A 14,665-nucleotide genomic window follows, 5' to 3' on the forward strand; every position below is an offset into this window, starting at 1 on the left:
GAGTCAAGCTCGTACTGTCCCGTGTTTTAAAATATTTTTATCATTAATGTCCTTAAATTTATTAACTGTCTTGGCACACACTGTTTCATTTGGTAGTGCATTCCACTGATCAATTGCCCTATTTTGGAAACTAAATTTCCTTACTTCTTTTTCACCTCTCATTTCATGCATTTTTTGCAGTGCCTTCTTGCTGATGTTTCCCCATAGGTTATATACTCATTTATGTCTATTTTCTCATTCCCTGATATGCATTTATATAGCATAATCATGTCTCCTCTTTTCCTTCTCTCCTGTAGTGTTGGCAGATTTAGTTTTTCTAGTCTTTCTTTGCAGCTTAGATCTTAAAGTTTGGTACCCATCTTGTGGCGGCCCATTGAACTTTTTCAATCTTATCTATGTGTTTCTTGAGATGAGGATTCCAGACTACTGATGCATATTCCAGGCTTGGTCTGATGAATGATGTTATTATCTTTCTCAGCACGTCTTCATTTATGTATGTGAATACTATTTGCATATTTGCATGCAGTGTAGGGGAGGGCGGTGATGGTTCGGACAGTGGGATGGTTCCCTGAGAAACGTATGGGACCTAGGGCCGTGTGATCTTGCGTGGAAGTGGGAGAGTTTGTTTACTTCGACCACACGGAACCTCCAAGCTAGAAACGCCTCACTTTATTATGCAGGTAAGATTTCATGTTTTTTTTTGCATATCCTATGTAATAATTTGAGTGTATATCGTAAGCTCTACCTTTATGAATATCCCAAGCATCGAACTGTGCATTATCAGGGTGAATCTGTGTTGCATGTGGAGCATATTGCTATAAAAACCAATGTTAAACTCTCTCGTGTGAAACTTGAGAGTACCCGTCAATTAATTACATTTACTCGGGATGATTCGGACAGTTGAGGAGGGGGATGGTTCGGACAGTCCTAACTATCCCTCCACTACTACCAAGTCATGACCTTATCAAATGATAACGCTACTTTTGATCATTTATATTTGAACAAATAGTGAAACACCATTCTTAATAGTTGTCGACGAATATATATTAATAGTTTTATTTATTAACCTATTCGTCAAAGTGTTAAAATAGGTAATACAACTTCTATTTCAGTATTGCAGGCTGCAATATACATTAAAGGTCTTAAATTACTCCGTCTGAAATGAGGCATAGAAAGTGAAAAGTAAAGTCAATATTCCAGAGAGAGAGAGAGAGAGAGAGAGAGAGAGATGGCTAATTATGCATAATTTTGTAGCAGAAAGTAAGAGGTTAAGTCATTTATTAATACATCTGGTGAAGGTTATATCAGTTATAATATATATATATATATATATATATATATATATATATATATATATATATATATATATATATATATATATATATATATATATATATATATATATATATATATATATATATATATATTTTCTTCAGAGATATCAAGTAGTTCATTTGGATTCTGAGGTTTAAATATTGTACTTTAGGAAAATGAAATATCTTTGAATTAATAAATGTTTGTTTTTATCCAATATAACTCACATAATTTTAAGAATATGCTGAATAATACATATGGCCGAACCATCCCACCCTACTGTCCGAACCATCACCACTGGTAGGGATGGTTCGGCCGATTTAGTCACTTGTGTTTCGTTAACTATAGCTTAAAGCTGAAAAGAGCTAAGGATTTCATATCATCAACCTAAAGACCCAAATGATGTGGCAACATTTTAACTTAAACAAGATTACACTCCTCCTTAAACCTGATTTTTTATAAATATTAAAAACAAAAAAAAAAATGTCCGAACCATCACCGCCCTCCCCTATACATGTTCCGTACCTTCTCACTGATGTGGTCAGCCGGAGATAGTCTGTTACTGATAATCACACCTAGGTCCTTCTCTCTTTCTGATTTGAGTAGGGTTTTACTTCCTAACTTATAATCCCAATCTGGTCTTTTTCCACTTTTACCAAACTTAGTTACATGACGCTTGTCCACACTGAATTCCATTTGCCATTCATCACTCCATTCATGGTTTATTTAATTCTTCTTGTAGCTCTCTACAAGAGTCTGTGTTAGTAATTCTCCTCTGAATTTTTGCATCATCAGCAAACATATTTAGTTAGCATTCATTTCCAGTGTTACTGTCTATGTCATTTATATACACTAAAAACATAATTGGTGCCAGCACTGAGCCCTGTAGAACTCCGCTAGTCACTTCCCCCCATGGTAAGTAATTTCCCCTTAATATTGTTCTCATTTCCCTTTTACTGAGAAAATCTTGCATCCAACAGTGCAGTCTGCCTCAGATTCCTCCTTAATGGTACACTTTCCATAAAATTCTTTTGTGCAGTACTCAGTCAAATGCTTTCTTGAAATCTAGATAGATACTGTCCATCCCTCTCTCTCTTTTCTGTAGTGTTTCTGCATCTCTGTCATAACAGCTAAATAGAGTGGTAACACATAACTTTTTCCTTTCTTAAACGCTTGTTTTAATGCTGTCAGCAACAAGGAGAGGGCCTACAAAAGGTACCAGAGCCAAACCATCCCTGAATCACATCATCTTTACATTTCTGCCCGGAATCGTGATAAGTCTGTTCTTCGCTCTGCTAAAAATAATTTAATCCGTTCTAAATGCTCTCAACTATCCAACTCGAAATCTTCCTGCTCCTTCTGGCACCTTGCCAAAAACCTTTCTAACAACTTTACCTCATCATCCTTCCCTCCTCTTTTCTACTCTGATGGTTCTGTAGCTATTTCTTCTACTGATAAAGGAGATCTCTTCACTTAGAGTTTCTCCTCCAATTCCACCTTAGACGATTCCGGTTCTGTTCCTCCATCACTTCCCGCCTCTGACTTCCTCATGGCTGACATTAAAATTTCTTCAGCTGATGTATTTTCTGCCATCACTGGCCTCAATGCTTACAAGGCATATGGGCCTGATGGAGTCCCTCCTGTTGTTCTCAAGAACTGTGCTTCTGTGCTTACACCCTGCCTAGGCAAACTCTTTCGCCTTTGTCTGTCAACTTGTACCTTTCCTTCTTGATGGAAGTTTGCTCTCATTCAGCCAGTCGCAAAGAAGGGTGACCACTCCCAACCCTCCAACTATCGTCCAGTTGCTTTAATGTCCTGTATTTCAAAAGTTTTTGAGTCAATTCTCAATAGGAAAATTTTAAAGCATCTCTCATATCACAACCTTCTTTTTGACCGTCAGTATGGGTTCTGTCAGGGACGCTGCACTGGTGATCTTCTCACTTACCTTTCAGACTCCTGGTCATCCTCCTTTCGGGACTTTGGCGAAAGCTTTGCCACTTCACTGGACATCTCAAAGACTTTTGATCGAGTATGCCATAAATCTTTAATTTCCAAACTGCCCACTTACGGTTTCTATCCTTCTGTCTGTGCCATCATCGCTAGCTTCCTTTCTGGTCGTTCTATAGCCGCTGTTGTAGACGGCCATTGTTCTTCTCCTAGATCTATCAACAGTGGTGTTCCTCAGGGCTCTGTCCTATCACCAACTCTCTTCCTTTTATTCATCAGTGACCTTCTAAGCTGTACATCTAACCCTATTCACTCATATGCTGATGACTCCACCCTTCACCTTTCCATTCGGTTCCCTCAACGCCCATCTCAACAGTTACTTCAACAAACAAGGGATGAGGCTATGGCACACTTGGCTTGTATCTCTGACTGGGGTAAAAATAATCTTGTTGTTTTTAATGCATCTAAGACTCAGCTCTTACACCCATCAACCTGTCAAAATCTTCCACAGGTATACCCACTAATGTTTAATAATATTCAGCTTAATCCTGCATCATCCTTGAACATGCTTGGGGTGTCATTTACTCAGGACTTATCTTGGAAAGATCATATTATATCTCTTGTAAAATCTGCTTCCAAGAGATTGGGTGTGCTAAGCAGACTCCTTTCTTTCTTTTCCCCTGCACAATTGTTGACTGTATACAGGGGTTTTATCCGCCCCTGTGTGGAGTACAACTCTCATGTGTGGGGAGGCTCCCCACATACAGCTCTTCTCAATAGGGTGGAGTCAAAGGCTTTTCGTCTCATAAACTCTCCTCCTCTTACTGACTCCCTTCAACCTCTGTCTCTTCGTCGCACTGTTGCATCTTTATTTCTTTTCTATCGCTACTTTAATGGTCACTGCTCCTCTGAACTGTCTGCATACATTCCTCCACCTCTATGACGGGCGCGTAGCAACCGTCTAGCAGCATACTCTCATCCCTTTTCTGTCCAACTCTCAAATGCAAGAGTTAACCGTTACTCCCAGTCCTTCATTTATGCAACAGGTCAGCTCTGGAACTGTCTCCCTCTGTCTGTATTTCCTGCTGCCTATGATCTCCAGTCTTTAAAACGCAGTTTGTCCAGGCATCTCGAAATGAATGGATCTTGAATTTGTCTCTATCTTGTATTTTGTTTTTCTCTTGGAGGGAACTATTATTGCGGGCTCATGGCCTTTGGTTCCTTCTTCCTCATGTAAAAAAAAAAAACTACCTTTCTGTTACCATACTGTGTTCTTCTAGATGGTTTACCCAAAATTTTCTTATCAGCTTTTCCTGTATCTTACTTACAACACTGGTTAGTGATACTGGTCGGTAGTTGAGTGGATTTTGTCTATCCCCTTTCTTGAATAGGGGAACAATGTTTGCTTTCTTCCAAATATCAGGTATTTTACCTTGACCCAAGGATTCCTTAAATATTAAAGAGATTGGTCTACTTAACTCCTTTTAGCACATTCATGCAGCACCCAACATGAAATTTCATGAGATCCATTTGCTTGTCCTTTGTCTAATTAACTTAACTCCTCCTGCATTTCTTTTTCTGATATTGGTATATCTGGTAATATGTGTGGGCATGTATGTTCCATATCATGCCTCTCTAAATCATTTTCTTCTGTTAAAACAGATTGGAAATTTTTATTTAATTCTTGATAATTATCTTTCCCTTATTTATAGGTGATCCCCTCGTCCATAATGGATTGTATTTTATCTTTTACTTTGGTTTTGCTTCGGATGTAACTGTAAAATAGCTTCGGTTGATCACTAATTTTATTAATAATGTCTTCCTCAAACTGTCTTTGGGCTTCTTTCCTAATTCTTGTATAATCGTTTCTTGCTGTTTATTGTTATTATATGTCCTCTTACTATTGTGTCTTCTGTATCTATTCCACAACATATTTCTTTTTTCTTTAGATTTTTTATATTCTTTATTAAACCATTTCTTTATTTTCATTTCTGCTTATTTGTGCTGTGGGATGTAATTTCGGACTCCTGTTTCATAAAGTTCACAGAATTTTCTATACATAACATTTAAATCTTGTCCTCTTAGCTCTCCTTCCCAATCTGATTCTAAGAAGTACTTCTTTAGGTCATGGTAGTTGCCTTTCTTGTAGTTTAGGCTCTGTTTGTAACTTTCACTACTGTTAACTATGCCATATGTAATCCTGAAGTTACAGTTTAATACGGCATGGTCGCTTTTGCCGAATGGGGGGTGATACATTATATGGTCAGTTTCATTTTCTTGTCTGGTAAATATAAGATCTAGTACTGATGAATGATCAAGTCCTCTTTTCCTGGTGTTTTCCTTTACATGCTGTGTTAGGAAAAAACTCCTGCACAAGATCTAGGAGCTTTGATCCCAACTGCTTTCATGGCTTTTTACATCTTGAGTATTCCCATTGATATTTGAACTGAAGTCTCCAGTTAATATAATTCTTTCAGATTTCTCTTCCATTCCATATAATAATTTCTTATACTCTGAATGGTACTTTCTGCCAGGTCTTCATATTTGCCTCTTTCCCAAGTGTATGTTTTGGGTGGCATGTATAAATTTGCCACAGTTAATTTCCCTTCAGATGTGTTAATTTCCAGTGCAATCAGTTCTGCATGTGAGGGTATATTTAGTTTTATTTCTGTGACTTGTAAATTTTTCTTTGTTAAAATCATAATTCCCCCTCTCTTTCTTAAATTTTGTCTCTTCTCCATATATTGTATTCCTCTAAGTTTAGGGTATCGTTTGATATCCTTATGGTTACTTTTGTTTCAGTCAGGCAAATGATGTGTGGTTCCTTTTCTTTGATACAGTCTATCTCTAATAATTCAGACACCATTCCATCTACATCTGAGTACATAAACTTAACCATCTTGTTTACATACTTGCCATAACTTGAGTCTACTACCTTCCTCCTTTTTTGTTCCCTGTTCATTATGTACCACTTTCGTACCTGCAGTCCAATTACTTTGTAAAACAAATACTCTTCTCTTCCCCTGATCTTCTCTCATTCTTTGTTTTTGTCTTCTCCCTTTTCTCTTTTAGTTTTCCCAATTCCTCTTGAGTTAGGCATCTTTTTATCCATATATAGTTTTTTTAATTCTTCCTTTTCCTTGAGTTTGTTTGCATTTTCTAGTATTGCCTCCACAGTGTTCACACTCTGGAAGGTTACTTGGAGGGGCTTTGACTAATTTCTCTCATATTTCTCTAGCCTTTCGTGTTCCTCTATGTCTTTATTACAGATTTCCTGTGATATTTCCGTCAGTATACTCTTTACTTTTGGCATCTCCTTTTTGTCTCTCGAAATTTTGTTTTTTATTTGTTCCTCCTCTACAGTATACCAGTGATTACCAGAGATTTTGTTTATATCTGCTGAATCATTGACCTATTTTGGGTTGTTTTGGATAATATTTGTTCACTTCCTTTCTAATGCCTTTTTCTTCGACTCTTGTTTCTAGGTCTTTCCTTACTTTCAATTCAGCATACGTAGTTTCCACATCATCATTATAACTTTGCATCGCTTCATTCACCTGGGTTATCTTCTCTTTAGTGTCACTGTTTTGGTCTGTCAGACTACTTGCCTGCCTGATTGTCACTGTATCATTACTGAACTCCTCCATAATACTCTCATGGTTGACAACTGTACTTGCCATTTCATTGATCTTCATTTTAAGTAAATCTACATCAACTGACAGCTCATCTATTGTTGTGTCATTCTTGTTTAATTCCTTCACTATTTTTTCATTATCCTCCTTCTGCATGCACAATTGCTTCTTAATTTCATCCATTTCACTCTGAAATGCCCCTTCCAATCTGCTCACCCTTTCTACTAATTTGTTGAATGTACCCATTTCAACCAGTTCCTGGTAGAAATAATTCTGTTTTCTACCCCTTTCCCTCTTCCCAGCTCCTTCCATATTCGCTTCACTTAATATGGTGGTCCTCGTGTGTTAATATTGAGAAGAAAGAAAAAGTTTTTACCTACAATTTTGCATCGTACTCACCTGTGGTACCATGGTCGAAACAGCTGGGACTTGATCAGCACATTCCTGCACTAATTGGTTGTGTTCTGTTGTTTGGACAACACTTTTGCTAAAACTTGCTCTATTATTTTAGAACACCATTTAGTTAAACCCTGTAGCTTACAGAGCTTGACTCATATAAAGATACAGTTTAGGTATAGCCAGATATATCCAAGAGTTCTCAGCTTGGAGCAAAGTGATATGAAGTGTTTTGTGTGTGTGTGTGTGTGTGTGTGTGTGTGTGTGTGTGTGTGTGTGTGTGTGTGCGCGTGTGTTAATGTTCAAAGAAATGTCAAATGGAATTAACGAGGACAAACCAATTACCTCAGGATTCAAGTGTAGGCTGTCTGTTATTTGAGAGGATCATAGGAGCCTGTGGAGTTGTATGAAGAAACAGGCAAATGATGAAATAAGGAAGTATTGTAATATTGATGTTTATGTGTGCTAAGGTGTTAAAAGAAATGCTTTGAGATGGTTTGGCAATACGGAAAGGGTGAAGAACGATAAGCTGTCTAAAAGAGTGCACGCGAGTGAGATGGAGGGAGAGAGGAGAAGAGGGAAACCAAAGGTGTGATGGAGGGATGGTGTGGAGAGATATATGACAGGGGTATGTCTGTTTGAGGAAAAGCAGCTAAGTGGCAGAGGACATGACGACGAGGAAGGGAATTAACTGTTACCAACCCTTACGGAATTAAGGAGTCGGGCAATAGATAGATAGATACACAGAATTTCTAATCTCTTCAACACAAAATCTCTCACATTTTTATTATAATGCCACCTTTATCAGTTAATTCGATTGTAAAGCAGTAAGTCTCACAGAAGAAATATGATAGTTTATGGTATATAACACAAACTTGTGATGATGACTAAGAAATAGCAGGTGAATTGTTGATGGGTCGCTATTATTCTAGTGACCTCATTTCTAATATATCTTCAACTAATATTTTTCTGCTAGACTTTCCGTGTCTCCTGTTTCACAAAATTTTCTTCAGCTCATTCGCTTCTACTTTTCTACTTTTCCTCTTCAGCATTTATCTTCCTCTTCGTCACAAAGCTATCCCTTAGTCTTTTCCTTCCCACTGAAACATGAGTTCACCTAATCAGACTACAATCTGACCGTTGCCTTTCCCTGTTTCATCACCAGAAAAAAATACAACTCTCAAACAATCCATCACGGCTTCACTGTAACGCAGTGCCCACACCAAAAGACACCCACCCCAGGCATTTCATTATGGCAGCGTAAACATCCCAGGAACTTAACTCCAGGAAAAGATTTTTAGGTGCCCCCAGCTGAAATGATTAAATTCAGGTCCAGATGATCATGAGCCACAAAAATAATATCACTTCATCAGCTTTACCTCCCTACAAGGCCACTCCTAGTCATTTCAGTCTTTTTCTCCAGGCTTTTTTGCCACGTTTCTTTTTCATCATTCCCTCTTTCAACGACTTGGTGTGTGTGCGCTGTATACAGTATACATGTACACACACACACACACACACACACATATATATATATATATATATATATATATATATATATATATATATATATATATATATATATGTATATATATATATATAGGTATATGTAATATTATAGTGTAGAATAGCAGTTTGCAGTGTACCATCATGTCCATTAAACACCTCAAAGAGTGAGGTCTTTGTGGCACCTCACCAGTGCGGGTCTAAGACCCATTGCAGTAGGGGTGACAAGGAATTTAACCCTTCCCCGCACGGTAAGTTTCAGTAAGTTTTCTGGTGCAGGAATTTTCACTACAAAGCTGCCAGGCCGGGGAGCGCGCGCGCGCGGCAAATTTGAGCGAAGGAAACACATTCTTGCCTTATTTTCGCCACCCAAAAATCCATGTATTCCCATGAAACCTATCTCCAGGTATGCATGGATGTTTGTTCTATCTGATAAACATGACCAAAACACAGGAAAACACCAGCAAAAAAAGTTATTAGCCCTGGAAGCATGGTCGAGTAAACTTTTTTCACTTCCCAACATCGCCGTTTGAAGGTTTTCCATCATACAGGAAAATGATCTAATAAGTTTTTTTTAGAGAATTTCATCAGCTTTCTAACGAAACCAATCCGGTTGAGATACGATGTATACTTTTCGAGAAAATGGCCAAAAACTGAGAGCCATTTTTGGAAAAATTTCACTGACCTCTGAGAGCAAAGTTTTCCCAGGCACCTTATGTTTTTATTACATACTAATATGCCTTAATTATCCAGCTTTCCCACTGTGACGGGAAAACCCCATACGCCTCATAGTTCTCGAGTAAATCGAAAAAAAGTACTAGGCACTCCGTGCGTGATTGACTTTCGTGATGCGCGCAAGGCGTACGCAATGTTCCATTCTACGTAACAACGAATTCTTATCAGAAATATTACATATTTATGTATTGTACATATGTAGAATTTCCTGCTCTTCATCATGGTTCAAACGTGAAATCGATACGTCCAATAGTTTCCGAGTAATTGGCAGAGAAACAGAGAGTATTACTACGAGCATTTTTCAATGGTAACAGCCGGGAAGAGACACTCATTTCCACCGGCTTTTCTCGCACAAAACGTAACATAATGCTTACATTTTGGTATTGATCATACGTAGAATTTAGTGGTATAGATCATGGTTGTAACAGAAAATCGATAAGTCTAATAGTTTTCGAGTAATTGGCCGACAAAGTGAGGTTAGTACTCCGAGCGCTTATCACTGATAACAAACGCGAGGGAAAAAAAAAAAAAAAAACTCGCCTTTTACCCCCCAAAACGCTACCAAAGGCTTACATTCTGGTATTGATTACACGTAGAATTTAGTGGTATTGATGATGGTTGTAACAGAAAATCGGTAAGTCTAATAGTTTTCGAGTAATTGGCCGACAAAGTGAGGTTATTACTCCGAGCGAATGTCACTGATAACAAACGCGAGGGAAAAAAACATTTCCCTCGCCTTTTATCCCCCAAAACGCTACCAAAGGCTTACATTTTGGTATTAATCATACGTAGAATTTAGTGGTATTGATGATGGTTGTAACAGGAAATCGATAAGTCTAATAGTTTTCGAGTAATTGGCCGACAAAGTGAGGTTACTCTTCCGATCGCTACCAACTTTTACACACACTGTTTTTTCCTTGCACACCTGCCTGAAGACTATGCTACCAACTTTTTTTTCCCCCTATCTGTACAGACTGTTACATCTTCCATGGATGTTTTTCTATTGTTATAACCTACTACACATTAACATAACTCTTCTATAGTTACTGCTGTGGAGATTTACTTTCTTTCATATGTGTAATCTGTAGGAGAAAATGGTTGTCTGAAAGTGTGAGAGGTAATGGTAATAGATTATTACATATATCAACAAAATTTGCAGAACTCACTTCCTCCAGGGGTGTTGATCCAGTTAGACCAGGAATTTGAAGATGAGGAGTTATGTAGTGTGTGTGTGTGAGTCAGCTTCTCCCTGAGAGTATGAGGCAACGCTATTTTTAGCACACACCACACTCGTTCACGGAAACTCGCAGCTTGTTTGACGTATATTTCATACAATTCCATACGCATTCACACTATCAGAATCATAATAATTCCAGCCCTAAAACACCGGTAATTCTCCCCTCCCAACTTCAGGTTTGCCCCTTCACAACACTCTGTTTCATGCCACACATAACGCTTGCTGGCTCCATAATTTCACCAAGCCATCCACAGTATGTTTCACACAATATATATTTATGCCTTGGCTTCATTTATATACGTATTTCCACTCAAGCCATACGGCCTATGGGGGGGCGGAGTGGCGAAACCCTGCTACACTGACCATGCGTCTGGCTCCAAGGCCCAATGATTGCTAACGGCCAGAATTGCTTTTCAATACATATATGTATGTTCCATCGACAATATCACGTCACTATATGTTCACATACAATGTATTATCTCACTGAGTCAATAGGGCCTTTGCCTTGGGCAAGAGGGGGAGAATTATGGACGATTTAAAGGGAACCACGAGCAGTCAAACACCACCTCCTGACTGCTCAACAAACACTGAGGTTGGAGGGAGCAGGCTGAGGTAGATAAGGCAAAGCAGCGTTGCCAATGACTTACCTCTAGAGAGCTTTGGCGACCCTATGACGCGCCCAAAAATCACGCAAATCAGCCTATAAGTTTTTTTCTGACGAATATTTTTGTGCCTAAACCACGCGATTCGAGTGACTGTGCCAGACCTAATACAAGGCGACGTCACGCGAATCGAGTGAGTGTTTCTGGGAGGGTTAAGTTAATATAGCCATGATGATTGACACATATACGCAGAATGACAGATTGCAATATTCCACCAGGTGCGTTAAACACCTCTAAAATTGAGGCCTCAGTGCTGGCTTGCCGCTGCGAGTCCCCGATCCATTGCAGGGGGGGCCATGGTGAAATTGTTAATGCGGCCATGATGGTTGGCAGATTTATGCAGAAGGACAGTATGCAATATACCATGAGGTTCATTAAACACCTCTAAGAGCGAATCCTCAATGCCACCTCACTGTTGCGGGTCTCTGACCCACATCAGTGGGGGCAAAAGTGAATTTAAGTTAACCCGTCATGTCCCGACTGATTTCGCTCCTCCGATACTCCCCAATCCCAAGTTATTTTGGATTTTTTTTTTTTTTTGGCTAAAACCTCCGCTTTTGGTGAGAAGCATCGAAAATTCATAAAGAAATCACTCACCTGAGGCTTAAAATACTCAATACAGGTAGCAGTACCTCCTTACCTTACTGGGTTTTCTATCAAGCTGGCTCCAAAGAAAACAAGTTCTATGGGAGAGTAACTATTCCACACCACTCATAAACGGTCTTTATTTATTTATTTGGTACGAATTTATATGTAGTACGAGAGTATATTGGTTTTCAAACAGTAATATAGGCATTATAAGCATTGTTTCACTCACTAACTCATCATCATACCTGACCTTATTTGGCAACATTACCTGATCATCATTTCTGACTGTTCCTTCCTCTAATGCTATGTAAACTTTGTCCTCCACATTGTCATCGATTGGGGATTCACTCTGGCCCTGAATGTCTTTATTGGCCAGGTCACTGGTAACAGGTGAATAGCCGAGACAATGGCGTGTGGGGGGGGAGGTTATGTGGTGTAAGGCATTGTCCCTGCCTGGCATCTTGTAGACGAATAGAGGAAGGTGTCCTGTGTATACATACCAAAAATCACGCACGAAAATTGAAAATTGTGCACATTATGAACTTTGCAATTGCGCGACGTACCAGTACGTCATCAGGACTGGCAGTTACATAATGTTGCAACATACCCATACGTCGACGGGACGCCTATACCAGTACGTCATCGGGACTGGCAGTTACATAATGTTGCAACATACCTATACGTCGACGGGACGCCTCTGGTTAATGCGGCCAGGATGGTTGACAAATATATGCACAATGCGGTTTGCATTATGCCATCAGGTATATTGTCTGCAGGTATATAAACTGACATTCTTCATATATTTGCAACCATCCTGACTGCATTAACTCTAATTCACTGTTGCCCCCACTGCAGCGGGTCAGAGACCCAAAGTGGCAAGGAGGCACTGAGGCCTCTCACTTCTGAGGAGTTTAATGGACCTGGTGGTAAATTGCAAACTGTCATTTTGCTGTACATATACAGTACAGTATTTGTCAACTGTCATGGCCACATTAACTGAAATTCATCATCGTGTCCTCTGCAAGGGGTCAGAGACCCGCAGCGGTGAAGTGGCATCAAGGCCTCTCTCTTAAGAGAGACCTGATAGTATATTGCAAACTGTTATTCTGCATATATTTGTCAACCATGATGGTCACATTAACTTAAATTCACCATCACGGCCACTGCAATGGTTCAGAGACTCGAGGCGGCACCTAGGCCTTGCTCTTAGAGGTGTTTAGTGGACTTGATGGTATACTGCAAACTATCATTCAACATATGTTTGTCAACCATCATGGCCACGTTAACTTATATTCACCATTGCTCCACTGCAATGGATTGGAGACCTGCAGTGGTGAGAAGGCACCACCCTCAGAGGTGTTTAATGGACCTGATGGTATACTGCATATATCAGAGTGTCCCAAAAATGTCTTTTTTCCAGTTAGTGAGAAGTGTTAAGACAATCTTAAAAAAAAAAAAAAAATCCAAAACTCAGTATTTCCAGTAGATGTAGAATTTCATTCCTCACTATATAATAAAATGCAAAGACAACCTACTCCTGGAAATGCATTTTAGTGTTATTGTGCTTGTATTTAAGAAATTAACTGTTCTGTGAATATACATCATTAATATCTAAAAAAATGGTTTAAAGAATATGTGTAACAATTTATTATATTATATATCAGTGTTTTCGTAATTTTAAGATGTACACTGTCATGTATAGATACTGAGTTATATTCAGTTGTGTACGTATATATATGTAGCTCATATATGACGATCTAGTTAATCATGTATAGCAGTAATGTTCTTAAACAACTGTTTCATTTCCAGATTGATAACAAGGAAAGACTGTAGGCCATCGTGGTTCCTAAAAGAAAAAAGAAAAGAAAGGCATGGCCAGAGCAGTGAGTGCAGTCAGTACACCCAATTCTACTACAACCACTCCAAGTAGGACACTGAGTTCAGGCAGCAGAAATCTATGACTACTGAGATACTCTTCGTCACTTTTCTCCCAGTCATTTGCCAACTCATGCAGAGGTGATTCGACATTATCTTTGGATCAGAAAGAAGGCCAAGAGAAAAAATGCAACATATGAGGAAGTAGTCAGCTGCTCACAGAACAACTCAAGATCTGAGCATCCTTTCCACATTGACTGCTATAGCAATGACACCCTATGTCAATTTGCAGATGGCACAAGGGGAACTTACATGTTGAATGTTTTGGTACAACTCAGACATGACAGTGGGTTCCCTCAGGAGGTTCTTCAAAGTCAAAGAACAATCAGGTAATTCATAATTATGAAACGGAGACTATTATTTGTTATCTGAGATCTGCATTTGAATTATTATAAAAGCTAATGTTTTAACTTTACATTTTGTAAGTGTAACAAATTGTCATTAATTTTAGGAAACGCCTAATAAGCTTCATCCAGAAATAAACTGGACTCCAAAAGAACAGCACTTTGTTGTGGAACAATGAAAAATTGTGGGAGAAAACTGTCCAGACTTTTCTCAAAAACTATAAGAAGGCCTTTGATGTGCCCAGGCCTGCCATCTGGGACTGTATCAAGCTGGACGAAAAAGGAACAGCAAACAAGAAGAAAGATGACAAAGTTTTCTAGCAGATGTCACTCAGGAGAGACATTCCAAAGATTAGTGATCATGCGTAT

The sequence above is a fragment of the Coenobita brevimanus genome, chromosome 5 (assembly GCF_032717465.1).
Source record: "Coenobita brevimanus isolate Jiangsu-jjx chromosome 5, ASM3271746v2, whole genome shotgun sequence".
NCBI lineage: Eukaryota > Metazoa > Arthropoda > Malacostraca > Decapoda > Coenobitidae > Coenobita > Coenobita brevimanus.